Source organism: Silene latifolia, chromosome 4, assembly GCF_048544455.1.
Source record: "Silene latifolia isolate original U9 population chromosome 4, ASM4854445v1, whole genome shotgun sequence".
Classification (NCBI taxonomy): Eukaryota; Viridiplantae; Streptophyta; class Magnoliopsida; order Caryophyllales; family Caryophyllaceae; genus Silene; species Silene latifolia.
Window position 1 is genome coordinate 9,641,222 of NC_133529.1, and position 15,329 is coordinate 9,656,550.

General features: G+C 39.4%; 1 long non-coding RNA gene across 1 annotated transcript in view; it reads right to left on the reverse strand.

Moving 5' to 3' along the window:
• The window catches only part of LOC141652851 (uncharacterized), a 199,840-nt gene extending 187,981 nt beyond the window's left edge, over window positions 1–11,859 (reverse strand). Inside the window, exons 1-2 of the long non-coding RNA XR_012547262.1 lie at window positions 11,752–11,859; window positions 11,018–11,101 (exon numbers count right to left, since the gene is read on the reverse strand). This is a non-coding gene — a long non-coding RNA (uncharacterized LOC141652851). The remainder of the gene's footprint in view (window positions 1–11,017; window positions 11,102–11,751) is intronic.
• Window positions 11,860–15,329: the final 3,470 nt, after the last annotated feature.

Below are 15,329 nucleotides of genomic sequence, written 5' to 3' on the forward strand. Positions count from 1 at the left end.
GTTTGGTACTATTTGATACGGGTGCCTCTTTATCTTTTATTTCAATGAAACTCTCCGATAAATTATCACTTGAATCATCATAAGAAGAAAGCACATCTATATCCTTACCCTCTGGTGATGTCTTTTCCTGTTCTAAAATCTATCCGGAAGTCCCTATTTCTATTGTGGGATCTATATTTCCAGCAAATCTTTTCCAATTTCCGCTTGAAGAATTTGATGTCATTTTGGGCATGGATTGGTTACAAACTTATCATGCTCAATTTGAATGTCGAGATCAGAAAATAATTCTTACAAGCCCTTCAGGTCACCGTGTGTCTTATCAAATGGTTAAAAGACAAACCGGTACTAAGTTAATTTCTGCTATGAAGTTTATCAATGCGATGAAAAAGGGTCATCAAGCCTTCTTGTGTATGGTGACTACTTCTGATTCTTCCTCTCTGCCTCTTAAAGAGAACATTCCTGTAGTATGTGAATTTCCGAAGTTTTTCCGATGAGCTACGGAATTCCTCCGAAAGGGAAGTTGAATTTACTATTGATCTTATTCGGTACCGACCCTATTGCTAAAGCTCCTTATAGGTGGCACCGTCTGAAATGAAAAGAGTGAAGGCTCATTTGGATGATTTGATTGTCAAAGGTTTTATCCGACCTAGCTCTTCACCTTGGGGTGCTCCTGTTCTCTTTGTAAGAAAGAAGGATGGATCTATGCGATTATGCATAGATTATCGTGAACTTAACCGGGTTACTATTAAGAATAAATATCCTCTTCCTAGAATTGATGATCTTTTCGACCAACTCCGTGGTGCTTCTACTTTTTCTAAAATTGATCTTCGTTCGGGCTATCCTCAAATTCCGTCAGAAGTGATATTCTTAAAGCGCTTTCGAGACGAGATATGGTCATTTCGAGTTTACGGTGATGCCATTCGGTTTGACCAATGCTCCAGCGGTATTCATGGATCAGATGAACCGTACTTTCAGAGAACACCTCGACAAGTGCGTTGTAGTGTTCATTGATGACATCTTGATCTATTCTAAATCTGAAAATGATCATGCCAAACACCTTCGTGCTATTTTGGAGATTTTGCGCCGTGAAAAATGGTATGCTAAATTCTCTAAATGTGAATTCTGGTTACCTAAAGTGACCTTCCTTGGGCATGTCATTTCGAAAGAGGGTGTTATGGTAGATCCTGCCAAAATTGAAGCCGTTGTTGATTGGAAAAGTCCAACCAATGTTTCTGAAATCCGTAGTTTCCTTGGCTTGGCGGGTTACTATCGGCGATTTGTGAAGGATTTTTCAAAGATTGCTAGGCCGATGACTCGATTCTTTGAAGAAAGAGTCTAAGTTTGTGTGGTCCGAGGAGTGTGAAGATGCCTTCCAGGTATTGAAAAAGAGGTTGACTACCGCTCCGGTGTTGACCTTACGAAGAAGGAGTGGACTTTGATGTTTCTTGTGATGCTTCTAAGCATGGTATAGGTTGTGTCTTGATGCAAAAAGGGAAAGTCATTGCATATGCCTCTCGACAGCTTAGAGTTCATGAAGTTAACTACCCGACTCATGATCTTGAATTAGCTGCGGTGGTGCATGCTTTGAAGATTTGAAGACACTACCTCATTGGAGTCCATTGCAACATCTACACCGACCACAAAAGCCTGAAATATCTCTTTACCCAAAAAGAGCTGAACATGAGACAAAGAAGATGGTTAGAATTGGTGAATGACTATGATGCCGATCTAATTTATCACGAGGGAAAAGCTAATGTGGTGGCTGATGCTCTTAGCATAAAATCCTGTCATTCTTTGAATTCTTTTCAGGAATTACCTCCTGAACTTGCTTTAGAACTTCAAAAATTAGGAGTAAGCCTTGTAAAAAGGGGCTCTCATCATCTTGATGCCATGTCAGCCGAACCTGACTTCTACCGTGAGATCCGTGCTTGCCTTCCCGATGATCCTACTTTCAAATCCATTCGAGCTAAAATTCAACTTGGGCAAGCTAAGGATTGTAAGATTGATGATGATGGGTATCTTCGTTATCATGGTAGAATCTATGTTCCGAGTGCAGCCAATTTGAGAAAAAGAATTCTTGATGAAGCACACCTCTCTCCTTACTCTATTCATCCGGGAGCTACCAAGATGTACAAAGATTTGAGATTGCAATTCTGGTGGCCTAGGATGAAAATTGAAGTTATAGAATATGTCAGTAAATGCCTCACCTGCCAGAAAGTAAAGATAGAGCATCAAAAGCCCGGGGGTTTGCTTCAACCCTTGGATGTTCCTCTTTGGAAATGGGAGTCTATATCCATGGATTTTGTGATGGCTTTACCCAGGACTTCCTCGGGGAAGAATGCTGTTTGGGTGGTTGTGGACTGATTGACTAAGTGTGCTCGGTTTATTCCCATTAGAGAGACCTGGGGTTTAGAAGTTCTAGCTGGTGCCTATGTGAATGAAGTAGTGCGCTATCATGGGGTTCCTAAAGATATAGTTTCAGATCGAGACCCTCGATTTTGTTCTCGTTTCGGATGCATTACGAGAGAGCCTTGGGTAGTAAACTACGATGAGCACTGCTTTTCACGCCGCCACCGATGGTCAAACCGAGAGAACAATTCAAACTTTTGAGGATCTTCTTCGTGCCTGTGCCTTAGATTTCCAAACTTCCAGGGAGAAATGTTTACCCTCGGTTGAATTCTCTTACAACAACAGCTATCAAGCCTCCATTAAAATGGCACCATATGAAGCTCTGTATGGTAGAAAATGCCGTACTCCAGTCTGTTGGGATCAAACCCAAAATGTTCCAATGTTAGGACCTGATTTGGTGACCGAGTCTATTGAACAAGTTAAGATCATTCGGGAACGGATGAAGGCCGCTCAGGACCGTCAAAAATCATATGCTGATGTCCGTCGTCGACCACTTTCTTTTGAGGTTGATGGTCAAGTATTCCTTAAAGTGTCACCTATGAAAGGGGTGAAACGGTTTGGCGTAAAAGGGAAGCTGAGCCCTAAATATATTGGACCTTTTCGGGTGATTGAAAAGATTGGTCCTGCTGCTTACCGTTTAGAATTTCCCCCAAATCTGAGCAAGGTTCACAATGTCTTCCATGTTTCTCAGTTAAGGAAGTACATTAGTGACCCTAGCCATGTCATCCAAGAAGAGATTCTTGAATTGGAGCCTAACTTGGTGGTTGAAGAAAGGCCAATTCGGATTCTTGAAAAAGCCAACAAGCAACTTAGGAGCAAAGTTGTACCTCTAGTCCGTGTTCTTTGGCGTTGTGGAAATGTCGAAGAAGAGACTTGGGAGACTGAAGCTTCTATGTTAGCTAAATATCCTGAGTTATTCTCGTAAGGTATTCCTTTTCTTACTCTTTTTCCGAGTTACTAAGCCGGGTTTAATCATAATTAGTAAAGATATTATTCTTATTATAGAACTTTAAACTAAAAGTTTGAAAATGCTTTTATGATTTTCAATGGTTTTAAAATTAGTGAATGTTAAATCTCGTTGTTGGTGACGTCCCAATAATGGGTTTTCTCATTTATTGATGTAGAAATATTTTTATATCTTGATATGAATGTGGATGTTCTTGTCTGATCAACGAGAGTATCACCGTTTCATTGAAAAGATACCTATATTTTCTTATAACTATATTATTAAGATGTTGTTTACTATAATTTCTCCTTCTAAGTTTCGAGGGCGAAACTTTCTAAAAGGAGGGGTGATTGTAACACCCCGTAATTTCGGACCGTTAATATATTGCGAAAGTAATTTATTAATCAAGTTGAATTTAATATTAACGTATTTGAAGTAAAAATAATTCAAAGAAATATAATTTTATTATATTTTGAAGTAAAGTATTTATTTTGATAGTTTCGAAACGTTTAAAAATAGTTTAAACCGTGTAAAAATCTTTTAATTCGATTTAAGGGCATATCGGGAGGAAAATGACAATTCTATTGAAAATTGGGTAAACAATTTTGGAAATGGGTCGTATGAGTATTCAATTTTCTTGTAATCTCGTGTTTAAGAACTTTGGTCTTGTCGGAATTTACATTTGACAAGCGGTTCTAATTATTATCGAAACGAGCCAAAACCGACTCGTAAAATCCCGACTAAACCCGCTCCCTTCCTTTCCTCCTTTCCTTTCCCGCGGACACCCCCTTCCCCTTTCCTTTTTTCTGATTTTTTCTTACCAACTTCATCTTCCTCTATCTTCTAAAGCATTCCATCACCAAAACACCATTAAAACTTAAAAATTCAAGCTATTTTCGCCATAACTTCCTCATTTCTTGTCGGATTTTCACATAATTTATATTTCCGGAATCCTCTCTTCGAGATCTACATCCTGGTATAGTTTAATTTCAGTTTTCTTGATGTCGTTTTAAGACGATTTTCGGTATAATTTCGGTTTTTATGCTTATTATTGTGTTTTTATTGTTTAATTAGGTGAAGAATTGGAGGACGAGTTTGGGGACTCGTATATTGTCGAAGATAGTGGCTAGTTGCTTGTTAGGGTTTGGTTTTCAAGGTGCTAATTGCTCATTTTCTAGCTTAAGGTAACATATTTCGAGTTACTCGACGAATAATCGTCACATTCTTTGTTGTTTTTGTATGTTTTTGTGATTTTTATTTAAGTAGTTAATTTCACATAATAAAATGGGTTGCATGCATGTCTTTTGTTAGTTTTAGTACTCATATTAGTATAAAAATGGAATGGGAACGATTAAGTAATGCTTAAAACGGAATTAAAATGAACAAAAACGGAAAAATGGAGGTGTAGGGGGGTGGCAAAGACAGAGCCCGGTGAGGCCACGGCTGGCCGGGTCACCCGTTGCTTGTTTCGCGGTTTTTCATGCAATATTTGTCATTTCGGGTTCATTAATGTTATAGTTAGAATAAGTAACATATGGTTAAACCTTTGAAATGAATAATGATTAGTAGTAAAAATTATGTTAATGGTAAAAATTATGTTTATAGTGGTAGTTGCACATGTTAGGGTAGATTATAAAATGAAATTGTAATGATTAGGCTCAAAATGAATTTTATAGCGATAATTGTAATGTTTTGATGATTGTGCCGAAAACTGAGCCTTAGTCCCTTTGGTCGATTCGATGTCGATTAATTGAGTGATTGGTCGGCCCGCAATTTAACCGTGCACTGTCGCAGGGTGGGGTTGGGGTTGCGGGTAAAAATTCGGTTGGATGAAATTTTATATGAATTGGATAATCGGCCTTTTTCTTGTTTTAGGCCATTTATCAAGTTTTTAGTTCACATGTATAGTTGGTTGAATTTAATAGTTTCTTATATTGTAGAAACGGCCCTAGATTCCCTAAAGCCTTTAATATTGTTAATATTGCTAGAAATGGTATTGGTATTAAATACTTTCTTGCAGGTTGTTGTGTTTGTCATAGATAGGTCTTTATAGTCTTTGACGAGTATATGTTCACTGCTTAATAGCCTTTGTGTTCCTACTTGGTGGGATTATATCCAAGTTGGGGCATGACCTCGTTACTTATTTTGATAGTAAGTGGTCAGCTTAAGTACTAGCCAACCCTTTGGTGGACTCCTTGGGGTACTCACTTTGTTTTAGAAAAATTGTGGGTCTTGGGTGCGGTGGTGTGTATCCGCATGTCTAGGTCTGCGCAGATTTTAGGCTAGGGTTGTGTTGTGTCTTGGCCATGTTTTATTCATATTAACCGCTAAGCCAAGATACCGGTTCGATTACCTTCCCTACCTCGTGGTATAGACTCGAGTTACAGAGTGACTATTGACGGGACTAAGAACTTATGCCTGTCTTTGATATATTGCCCTTTCTTGTATGGTGATTTTATGAATTGTAATAGGTGAGATGTAAGTTTAGGTTACAATTGATAAAGTTTGGATTACTATTTGTTATATGTTTCACATGATAGTTTAAATTGGTCAGTTTAGAGTTCACATGTTAGAATACTTGATAAGTAAATGGTTTATCAAATTGTTTACATGTTACATTACATGTTACATTAAATATGACGTTTCGTGGCTGGGAGGACTCGAAGTTACTCCCCACTGAATTGTGGCTTTCGTGTTTGTATAAAATGCGATTGACAGGTACTTGATGCTTAGTTGGGGTTCACGGACGAGCTAGTGAGCAAGAGAACCTTGGACTTAGTTTGGTTTTTATTTTGTAGAAACCTTTAACTTTTGGTTTTGTATATATTTTAAAGGGACATATGTCTCCCTCTTCTATTTTGGTTTGTATCATTATATTCCCGTGTCTTTAGCGTGGTTATGTAAATAAGTTTATTAGCTTTTGCAGGTTTTTGGCACTCTTAAGTTGGAGATGTTTGTGAATGGTTTGGGAAAATTTTAAAAATTACAGGTTTTGTCTAGTTGAACCAATTACAAACATATCCTGTCAGTTTTTCTGTAGATTTTACGTTTTTAATTATCGCTAAATTTAAGGGTGTCACAACCATCACCCTCATCCTCCTTATCATTCTAATCACTCTCCCCATCATCCAAAGGATCAAGGTCGGGGTCGGCGGAAATATGGAAATCTTCCGTCACCTCTCCATAAGTCAAGGGATCATCGGCCGAGCGAGGAATCTTCAAATAAATATCATTTTTAGAACCCCAACACCAAAAATATGTACCTTCTACGACACGTGGTCGGAGCATATGACATTGTATCAAACAAGGGACATTCATAAGGTAGCTATCCATCAATGGTACCTCATCCTCATCCACACCTATCTTCAAATGTTGCATTATCAAGGTCCCCAAACCCCCACCACCAATCTTAGTTCCTTCCGTCGAACACAATTTTAAACAAGACTGCACAAAAGTATCAACCCAATCGGGTACACCCTCACCCTCCGGAGTCATAGCTCTCAAGTAACCAAAGTGAACACGGGAAAGTTTGGTGGGCTCACCCTTACAAAGGAATGTATTGGCTATCAAACGGTGAGCAACTCGAAGACACGGGTGAGGGATATAAGAACTTATTTCACCTTGCTTTCCACGTGTATCCAACCCCGTCAACTCCTTCCATCATGTTGAACTAGCATCCTTATCAAGACCCACATATTTCACCTTACTCATCTCCTTAATACCAAAAGCTTTTCTCAACCCCCCATAGGTCATAGAATGAGATTGTCCTTTCAACCGGAAGGTGATTTTAGGAGTTTTAGTGGACGCTCCCGACAAGGATAATGTGGATAAGAACTCTAAAGTGTATCTCCTATAAGTGCGAGCCCCCTTCCCCATGAAATCCTCCAAACCAACATTCTTCAATAATGACTTCATCACGTCAAGCATACCCAACTTCTGTAATGTTTCATGACAAAGGAATCGGGTCTCCATCATATGACGCTCATGTAGATCATCCCAAATATCCCCTTGCTTAACGGTCAAAGTAGCGGGTTTGGGAATGGGGATTTTTCTAGGAATAAGGATGGGTGTTTTGGACGTGGTGTGGGTAGTCTTTTGTTTTTTGGTGGGTTGTTTAGAGGTGGTAGCGAGTGTGGTTTGACGTTTAGTGGTCCTTATTCCGACAATGACAATAATGCTCAACAAAGAACACCCTCCAAGTATACAACAACAACAAAGCTCTCTTACAACTCCAAATCTCCCTCAACAACGAACAAGCTCAACAATTCTAATCCCAAGTGCCAATAAATCACCAACAAATACTCAATTGAACAATTATAAAGCCTTTAAATTAAAGTTAGAACGAAAATTCAAACAAATAATTCAAAGGAAGAGACAAAGTATGAAAATTTTTACCAAAAGATGAAAAATTTGCCTCTTTGTAATGAGAAATGATGATGTATACTCCAAATTGCAGAAATCAAGCACAATTTCGACTCAAATAACCCCCAAATTCGAAATTTTCAAGCTCTATGGTTAGGGCTTCAAAAAGTCGAGATTTTCAACAAATGGGAGTGGTGTATATTACTGTTTTGCAGACAGGAAACACAATTCGACCCTTGAATGTTCAACTCGAAATTTTCGAATTCGAATGCTGGGTTTTCAAAACTCGAAATTTGTAACAAAATCAAATTGTGTATACCCCTTTGCAGAAATCAAACCCAATTCGACTTCAATGAATGCCCAACTCGGACTTTTCGAAAGCCCTATTACTGGGGTTCCACAAACTCGATTTTTCAACGAATTTTGAATGAAGAACAAAGAGAAAAGGTAATTTGAATAAGGGATTGGAGTGTAAGAACAAGTAAACGTGATTTGAATGTATGGGGAAGCAATTTCGACTGAAGCAATTCGTGTTTTTTTTTTTTTTTTTTTTTTGTGTGTGGGTGTGTGAAGAATGAAGAAGGGAAAGGGACAAGAGAAGGATGACGGAATTGTACCTGTAGCGTGAGGAGCCGCTGGGGTCTGTTGGTGGCCGAGAAGCGCGACAGGAAAAACAGAAGGGGCAGCCGCTGGTGTTGGTGGCTGCCGAGGGGCGTGGCAGGAAGAGCAGAACGGGTGCCGCTGGGGTTGCGATTTTTGCCGCTGGTGGCGGCTCGGGAAGCAGTAGGGAAACCGCTAGTGTCTGGCCGGTGCCGCTAGTGGCGGATTGGGACGCACTTTGGGTCGGGTTTCTGCTTGGGTTGCTGCTGGTCTCGGCAGTTTAGCCGCTTGCTCTGCCTTCCCTTGTTATCGTGCTACTGCTTTTCTGTTTTTGTGGTTTTTTTTTTTAAATTTATTGAATTTTTGGTACCTACAAAACACAAGCAAATATTAGACGGAATTAAACTAACGGAATAACAATAAAAATTAAACTATCTAAAATGTAAATAAATCAACAACGAAATTAAATCGGGTTGCCTCCCGTAAAGCGCCTTATTTAATGTCGTGGCTCGACATGAAAATGAGAAGGTCAATCGTCATAAATTGGGTCGACAAGATCAATCCCCTCGACCGCTTCTTGTTGAAATCCTTCATAATATGGTTTGAGACGGTGCCCATTCACTTTGAAAATCTTTTCCGTAGACGGACTACGAATCTCCACCGCTCCATGTGGAAATACTTGAGTAACAATAAATGGACCAACCCATCTTAACCGTAGCTTACCCGGAAATAATCGAAGACGAGATATGTAGAGCAAAACCTTTTGACCAACGGTGAATGTCTTTCTACACTACAAAAAGAATTAAAACAGGCGATTGATTTTGGCGACTGAAATCAGTCGCCAAAATCAATTTGGCGACTGAATTCAGTCGCCAAAGGTCAGTCGCGGACCTTAGTCGCCTTTTCTAGCTTTGGCGACTAAAGTCGGTCGCCAAATTTGGCGACTGCCAAATCAGTCGCCAAATGCCAAAAATGGCGACTGATAGGGTAGTCGCCAAATTGGCGACTGATTAAAGGTAGTCACCAAATTGGCGACTGAATAGCAGTCGCCAAATTCCATTTTAGTCGCCTTTTTTGGGTGACGTAGCCAGTTTGGCTGAGCCAATTTGGCGACTGCTTTGTGATTTGGCGACGCTATTGATCGCCAAATTGGCGACTACATTTAATCAGTCGCCAATTTGGCGACTGAATTTCAGTCGCCAAATCACAAATCAGTCGCCAAAACCACTGTATGTTTTGGTGGTTATTTTCGTTTTCATTGCTAGCCAAAAATTTACAACATGCATACAAACCGATGTTCCACAACACCATACATCCCATTTCAACACACACAACACCATACATTTCAACCCAACACCTCCCAATTTCTCAAACTTCATTGCATATATTGAAAATGGCATATTGAAACTTCATTGCATACAAACCGATGTTCCACAACACCATACATCCCATTTTAACTACTTTTTTGGTAGTATAGAAACTTCGGGTCATGATATTATCATCGGGGAAAGATTCCTCAAGTAACGAGGCAATGCCATCAACAGCAACAAATGGCATATTGAACTCACATTTCAAGGTAATTAGCCTAGAAGCGGCTTGTAACAATGTCATTTTGCTTCCTTCATACAAGGGTTTTTCTGAGGCTTTTAACATGTCAAGAAAGGCTTTTGCTTGTGGGTGTGGCGGTTGTTCTTCAGAAATAGTTGTATGGTCATCACTATTAAAAATAGTGGAATCCATAGCATCAACAACCATCTCTCTATATGGGTTCTCATCATTTTGTATTTGTTGGGTGTGAGTTTGTTCATGAATTGGAGAATATGCTTCTCCATGTGAAATCCAATTGTAATAATTTGGCTTAAACCCGTTTATAATGAGATGTTCTTCTACTACAATGTCAAGCTGGTATTTCAGGTTTTTGCATTTGGCACAAGGGCACCTAAGTTTTTTGTCTACCAAGTCATATTCATCTTGTTGTTTAGCAAATTCAATAAACTCGCTAACACCCTTTATAAATCTAGCGGTAGGACGTCTTTTCTTATTGGAATGGTCTAATCTTCCTTCATACATCCATGAACGTTCCAATCTCTTCATTTTAATCTAAAGAAGACCCCAAAGTAATTTAAACATTTTTAAAAAATAACAATAATATTACATACAAAATTTAAACATTATACTCCACATTATACAATAAACATATGAAAACAATATATAAATATTGTCAATAAGTAATCCATCTTCGAATGGGGTCCTTATCACTCCAACCTAAACCCGTCAATGTACGTTTCAAGTCACTAGCAAACACACTTGTAATTTATTAATGAGGAAAAAATTGGCAAAGCAATTCCCTTGAGTTCTCCAAATACACATATACATGTATTCGGAGAACATTAAAGGGATCGCCACCAAACTCATTCCTCATTAATAAATCACAAGTACGTGTTTACTACCTAAATGACTTGAACGTACAAAGACGATCCCAAAATGGGGACTATTCAAGAATTACTCCTAATGAGTAATTCTTGAACGGGTACTAAGTCAACATCAAATCAAACAACAACACAATCAAGTACTAAATTAATTAAGTCAATCAATAGCCCAATTATTCAACCACATAGTAAAGGCTTCTATCCTAAAGTCCGTAACATAATTTGAACTAAAATTAGTAAATTTAAAAGGTAACTGGTAAGAGGAGGTTACCTAATCAAGTAAAAGCAAAAATGAAAAGAAAACAAGAAGCAACAGCTACCGCGTACGGTGGTGCCTAGCAGCGCGGTGACAACCCTGAAAAGAGAAGAAAAAACAAAAAAAAACAAGGTTATTCAACCTCAATTCATCAATAACATGAATTATCAAACTAAATTTATCAAAATCAAGTCCTAAAGAGGTTCCACTTAGCTAATAGCTAATTTCTCTTAATCCAAAAGACGGTTCCACTTAGCTAATTCCATTAATCCAAAAGACGGTTTCACTTAGCTTAATATTAATAATAATACGACGATTTCACTTAACTTAGTAATAATAATAATAATATTATTAATTAAGGCGGTTCCACTTAGCTTAATACTTATGATAATGAGACGGTTTCACTTAGCTACCCAACACCATACACCACCCACGACCCACCCACGGCCACCCCACGACCCACCCACCCACGGCCCACCACGGCCCACCCCCGACCAACCCCACCCACGGCCACCCCACGGCCACCCACGGCCGAAACCCCCTCCCCCCATAACCATAAACCTAAAGACAAACCTCTTAATCATTCCCTTTTAATTCAAACACAAATTAAACTAAATCTAACTAAAAATTAATCTAACATACTAACTACAAATAAATCTAACAAACTAACCACAAATTAATCAAACTAACTACAAATTAATCTAACAAATTAAACTAATTAAACTGAAATTAAACAAAAAAAAACTAACCTAATTAAAGAGGGTGGAAGTGGCGGTGGAAATGGCGGTAGAAATGGCGGTGGAAGTGGTGGTGGTAGTGTAGTCTCGTCGCCGTTCGTCGTCGTCGCTGCAATCGCCTTTTTTTTTTTTTTGGTTTCGAAAGAGTAAAGTAGGAGAGAGGGGGGTCTGGTTTGTATAAAAAGATTTGGCGACTGAATTTTTATTTGGCGACTGATTTTCAGTCGCCAAATTGGCGACTACATAAAATCCGTCGCCAAATCTGATATATCAGTCGCCAAATAATATTCCCTTTTTAAAAAAGACAGTCGCCAATTTGGCGACTGATTTCAGTCGCCAAATTGTAAATCAGTCGCCAATTTGGCGACTACCAGTATCAGTCGCCAAATTTCGGTCGCCTGTTTTAGTTATTCTTGTAGTGCTAGCGAGCATCTTATCATGCCATGCCTTTGTTCGCTCTTTGAAAATCGCCGCATTTTCATACGACTCATTCCTAATCTCCTCTAACTCTTGTAATTGCAGTTTCCGGTACTCACCCGACTCATTCATTCTCATATTTAAAGTCTTTACCGCCCAAAAAGCTTTGTGTTCAAGCTCGACCGGGAGATGACAAGACTTACCAAACACCAACCGATATGGTGACATACCAATCGGGGTTTTATAGGCCGTTCTATAGGCCTACAATGCATCATCCAACCTCAAGCTCCAATCTTTCCGACTCGGATTCACCGTCTTTTCCAAGATGGACTTCACTTCTCTATTGGACACCTCGGCTTGACCGTTTGTTTGAGGATGGTAAGCGGTAGAAACTTTGTGAGTGACACAATATTTCTTTAAAAGTGCTTCTACCATCCTATTATAAAAGTGAGTGCCTTTATCGCTTATCAATGCTCTTGGAATTCCGAACCTAGAAAAGATGTTAGACTTGATAAAATCTGCAACAACTTTAGCATCGTTAGTCCTAGTGGGTTTAGCTTCCACCCACTTCGACACATAATCAACGGCGAGAAGTATATATAAGAAACCATGAGATGTGGGGAATGGACCCATAAAATCTATACCCCACACATCAAAAATTTCACAATAAAGCATAGGGGTTTGGGGCATCTCATTACGACGAGAAATGTTACCACTTCGTTGACAATTGTCACAAGTTTTGACAAATCCATGGGCATCCCGAAATAAGCTGGGCCAATAGAAACCACAATCAAGCACCTTCCTTGCGGTCCTTCTAGCTCCAAAATGACCTCCACAAGCATACGAATGACAAAAAGTGAGAATAGAACTCATCTCATTTTCGGGAACACACCTCCTTACCACTTGATCCGAGCAATGCTTCCATAAGTAAGGATCATCCCAAACATAGTATTTGGCATCACTCCTTATCTTGTCCTTTTGGGACTTAGAAAAACCTGTAGGAAATTCATTGGAAACAAGAAAGTTAACAATATTAGCATACCAAGGAGAAACGGAAGTAAGGGCAAAGAGTGTCTCATCGGGAAATGTGCCACGAATAGGCCCTTCAAGCCTTCCTAAATTCAATAGCCGACTCAAGTGGTCCGCAACCACATTCTCGGCTCCTTTCTTATCCCGAACCTCAATGTCAAATTCACTTAGCAACAACACCCAACGGATAAGTCTCGGCTTAGCCTCCTTCTTTGTCATCAAGTACCTAAGAGCGGCATGATCGGTGAACACCACCACCTTAGTACCAAGTAGATAGGATCGGAACTTCTCTAAAGCAAATACTACCGCCAACATCTCCTTCTCGGTAGTAGAGTAGTTCCTTTGGGCCTCATTGAGAGTCATAGAGGCATAGTAGATCACATGAGGTACTCTCCCAACTCGTTGACCCAAGACAGCACCAATCGCGTAATCACTAGCATCACACATAAGCTCAAATGGAAGAGACCAATTTGGAGCTTGTATGATTGGGGCCGATGTCAATTTCTCTTTTAACTTGTCAAATGCCTCCTTGCAAGCCAAATCAAACTCAAATTCCACCTCCTTTTGCAATAATTTGCACAATGGTGAAGCTACCTTCGAAAAGTCTTTGATAAACCTTCTATAAAACCTGCATGACCAAGAAAAGAGCGAACTTCACGAACATTAGTAGGATAAGGAAGGGATTGAATAGTATCAATTTTCGCTTTATCAACCTCAATACCTTTAGATGAAACCACATGCCCAAGAACAATACCTTGCTCCACCATAAAATGGCATTTTTCAGAATTTAAGACAAGGTTAGTGTCAATGCATCTCTTAAGCACAAGAGATAAATGGGACAAACAACTATCAAAGGAATCGCCATGCACGGTAAAATCATCCATGAAAACTTCAATAAAATTCTCAACATATTCAGAAAAGATACTAACCATGCATCTTTGAAAAGTTGCGGGAGCATTACATAACCCAAATGGCATCCGTCGATACGCAAAGGTGCCAAATGGGCAAGTAAATGTGGTCTTTTCTTGATCCTCGGGCGCAATAGCAATTTGAAAATAGCCCGAATAGCCATCTAAAAAGCAATAATAAGGCTTACCGGCAAGCCTCTAAAGCATTTGATCAATGAACGGTAGGGGAAAGTGGTCCTTCCTTGTCACCGCATTGAGTCTACGGTAGTCAATACAAACACGCCACCCATTTTGCACTCGGGTGGGAACCAACTCTCCATGTTGATTTTCTACAACCGTCACTCCACTTTTCTTAGGCACCACTCGTGTGGGGCTAACCCACTTACTATCGGATATTGGGTAGATCATACCCACTTGCAAAAGCTTAAGAATCTCTTTCTTCACCACCTCCATCATAGGTGGGTTCAATCTCCTTTGTGGTTGTCTCACCGGCTTGGCATCTTCTTCCAAGAATATGTGATGCATACAAGTGGTTGGACTAATACCCTTAATGTCGGCAATAGTCCACCCAATTGCAAGCTTATTCTCTTTAAGAACCTCCACCAACTTTACCTCTTGCTCCTTGGTGAGCTTGCTAGAAATGATTACCGGTAAAGTTTCTCCATCACCTAGAAAAACATACTTCAAATGGTCGGGTAATGGTTTCAACTCTACCACGGGTGCCTGCAAAACTGAAGGTAACAATTTCTCACTAGGCAACGTTAGTGTTAGTGGTTTAGAATATGAAGGTATAATGGGATATGTTTCAATCTTGGCTAAGAAAGCCACAACTTCCTTCAAATTATTAGATAGAGAGAAATCCAAATTATCACAAGATAAACTATTATCAATAGCTACAAGCAATTCATCTCCTACATCTACATAGAACACATCCTGCACTAAAGGCTCCAAAACATCAATCATTAAACAAGAATGGTCATCACGAGGATACTTCATGGAATCATAGATATTAAACTTAACCACTTGACCATCGGCCTCCATAGTGAGAGAACCATTAGACACATCAATTTTAGTACTTGCGGTTCTCAAAAATGGCCTACCTAAAAGTATAGGAGCCGCTTGTGAATCATGTTCCATTTCAAGTACATAAAAATCAGCGGGAAATATTAATTTATCCACCATCACAAGTACATCCTCAACCACCCCCTTAGGATAAGCATTTGAACGGTCGGCCAA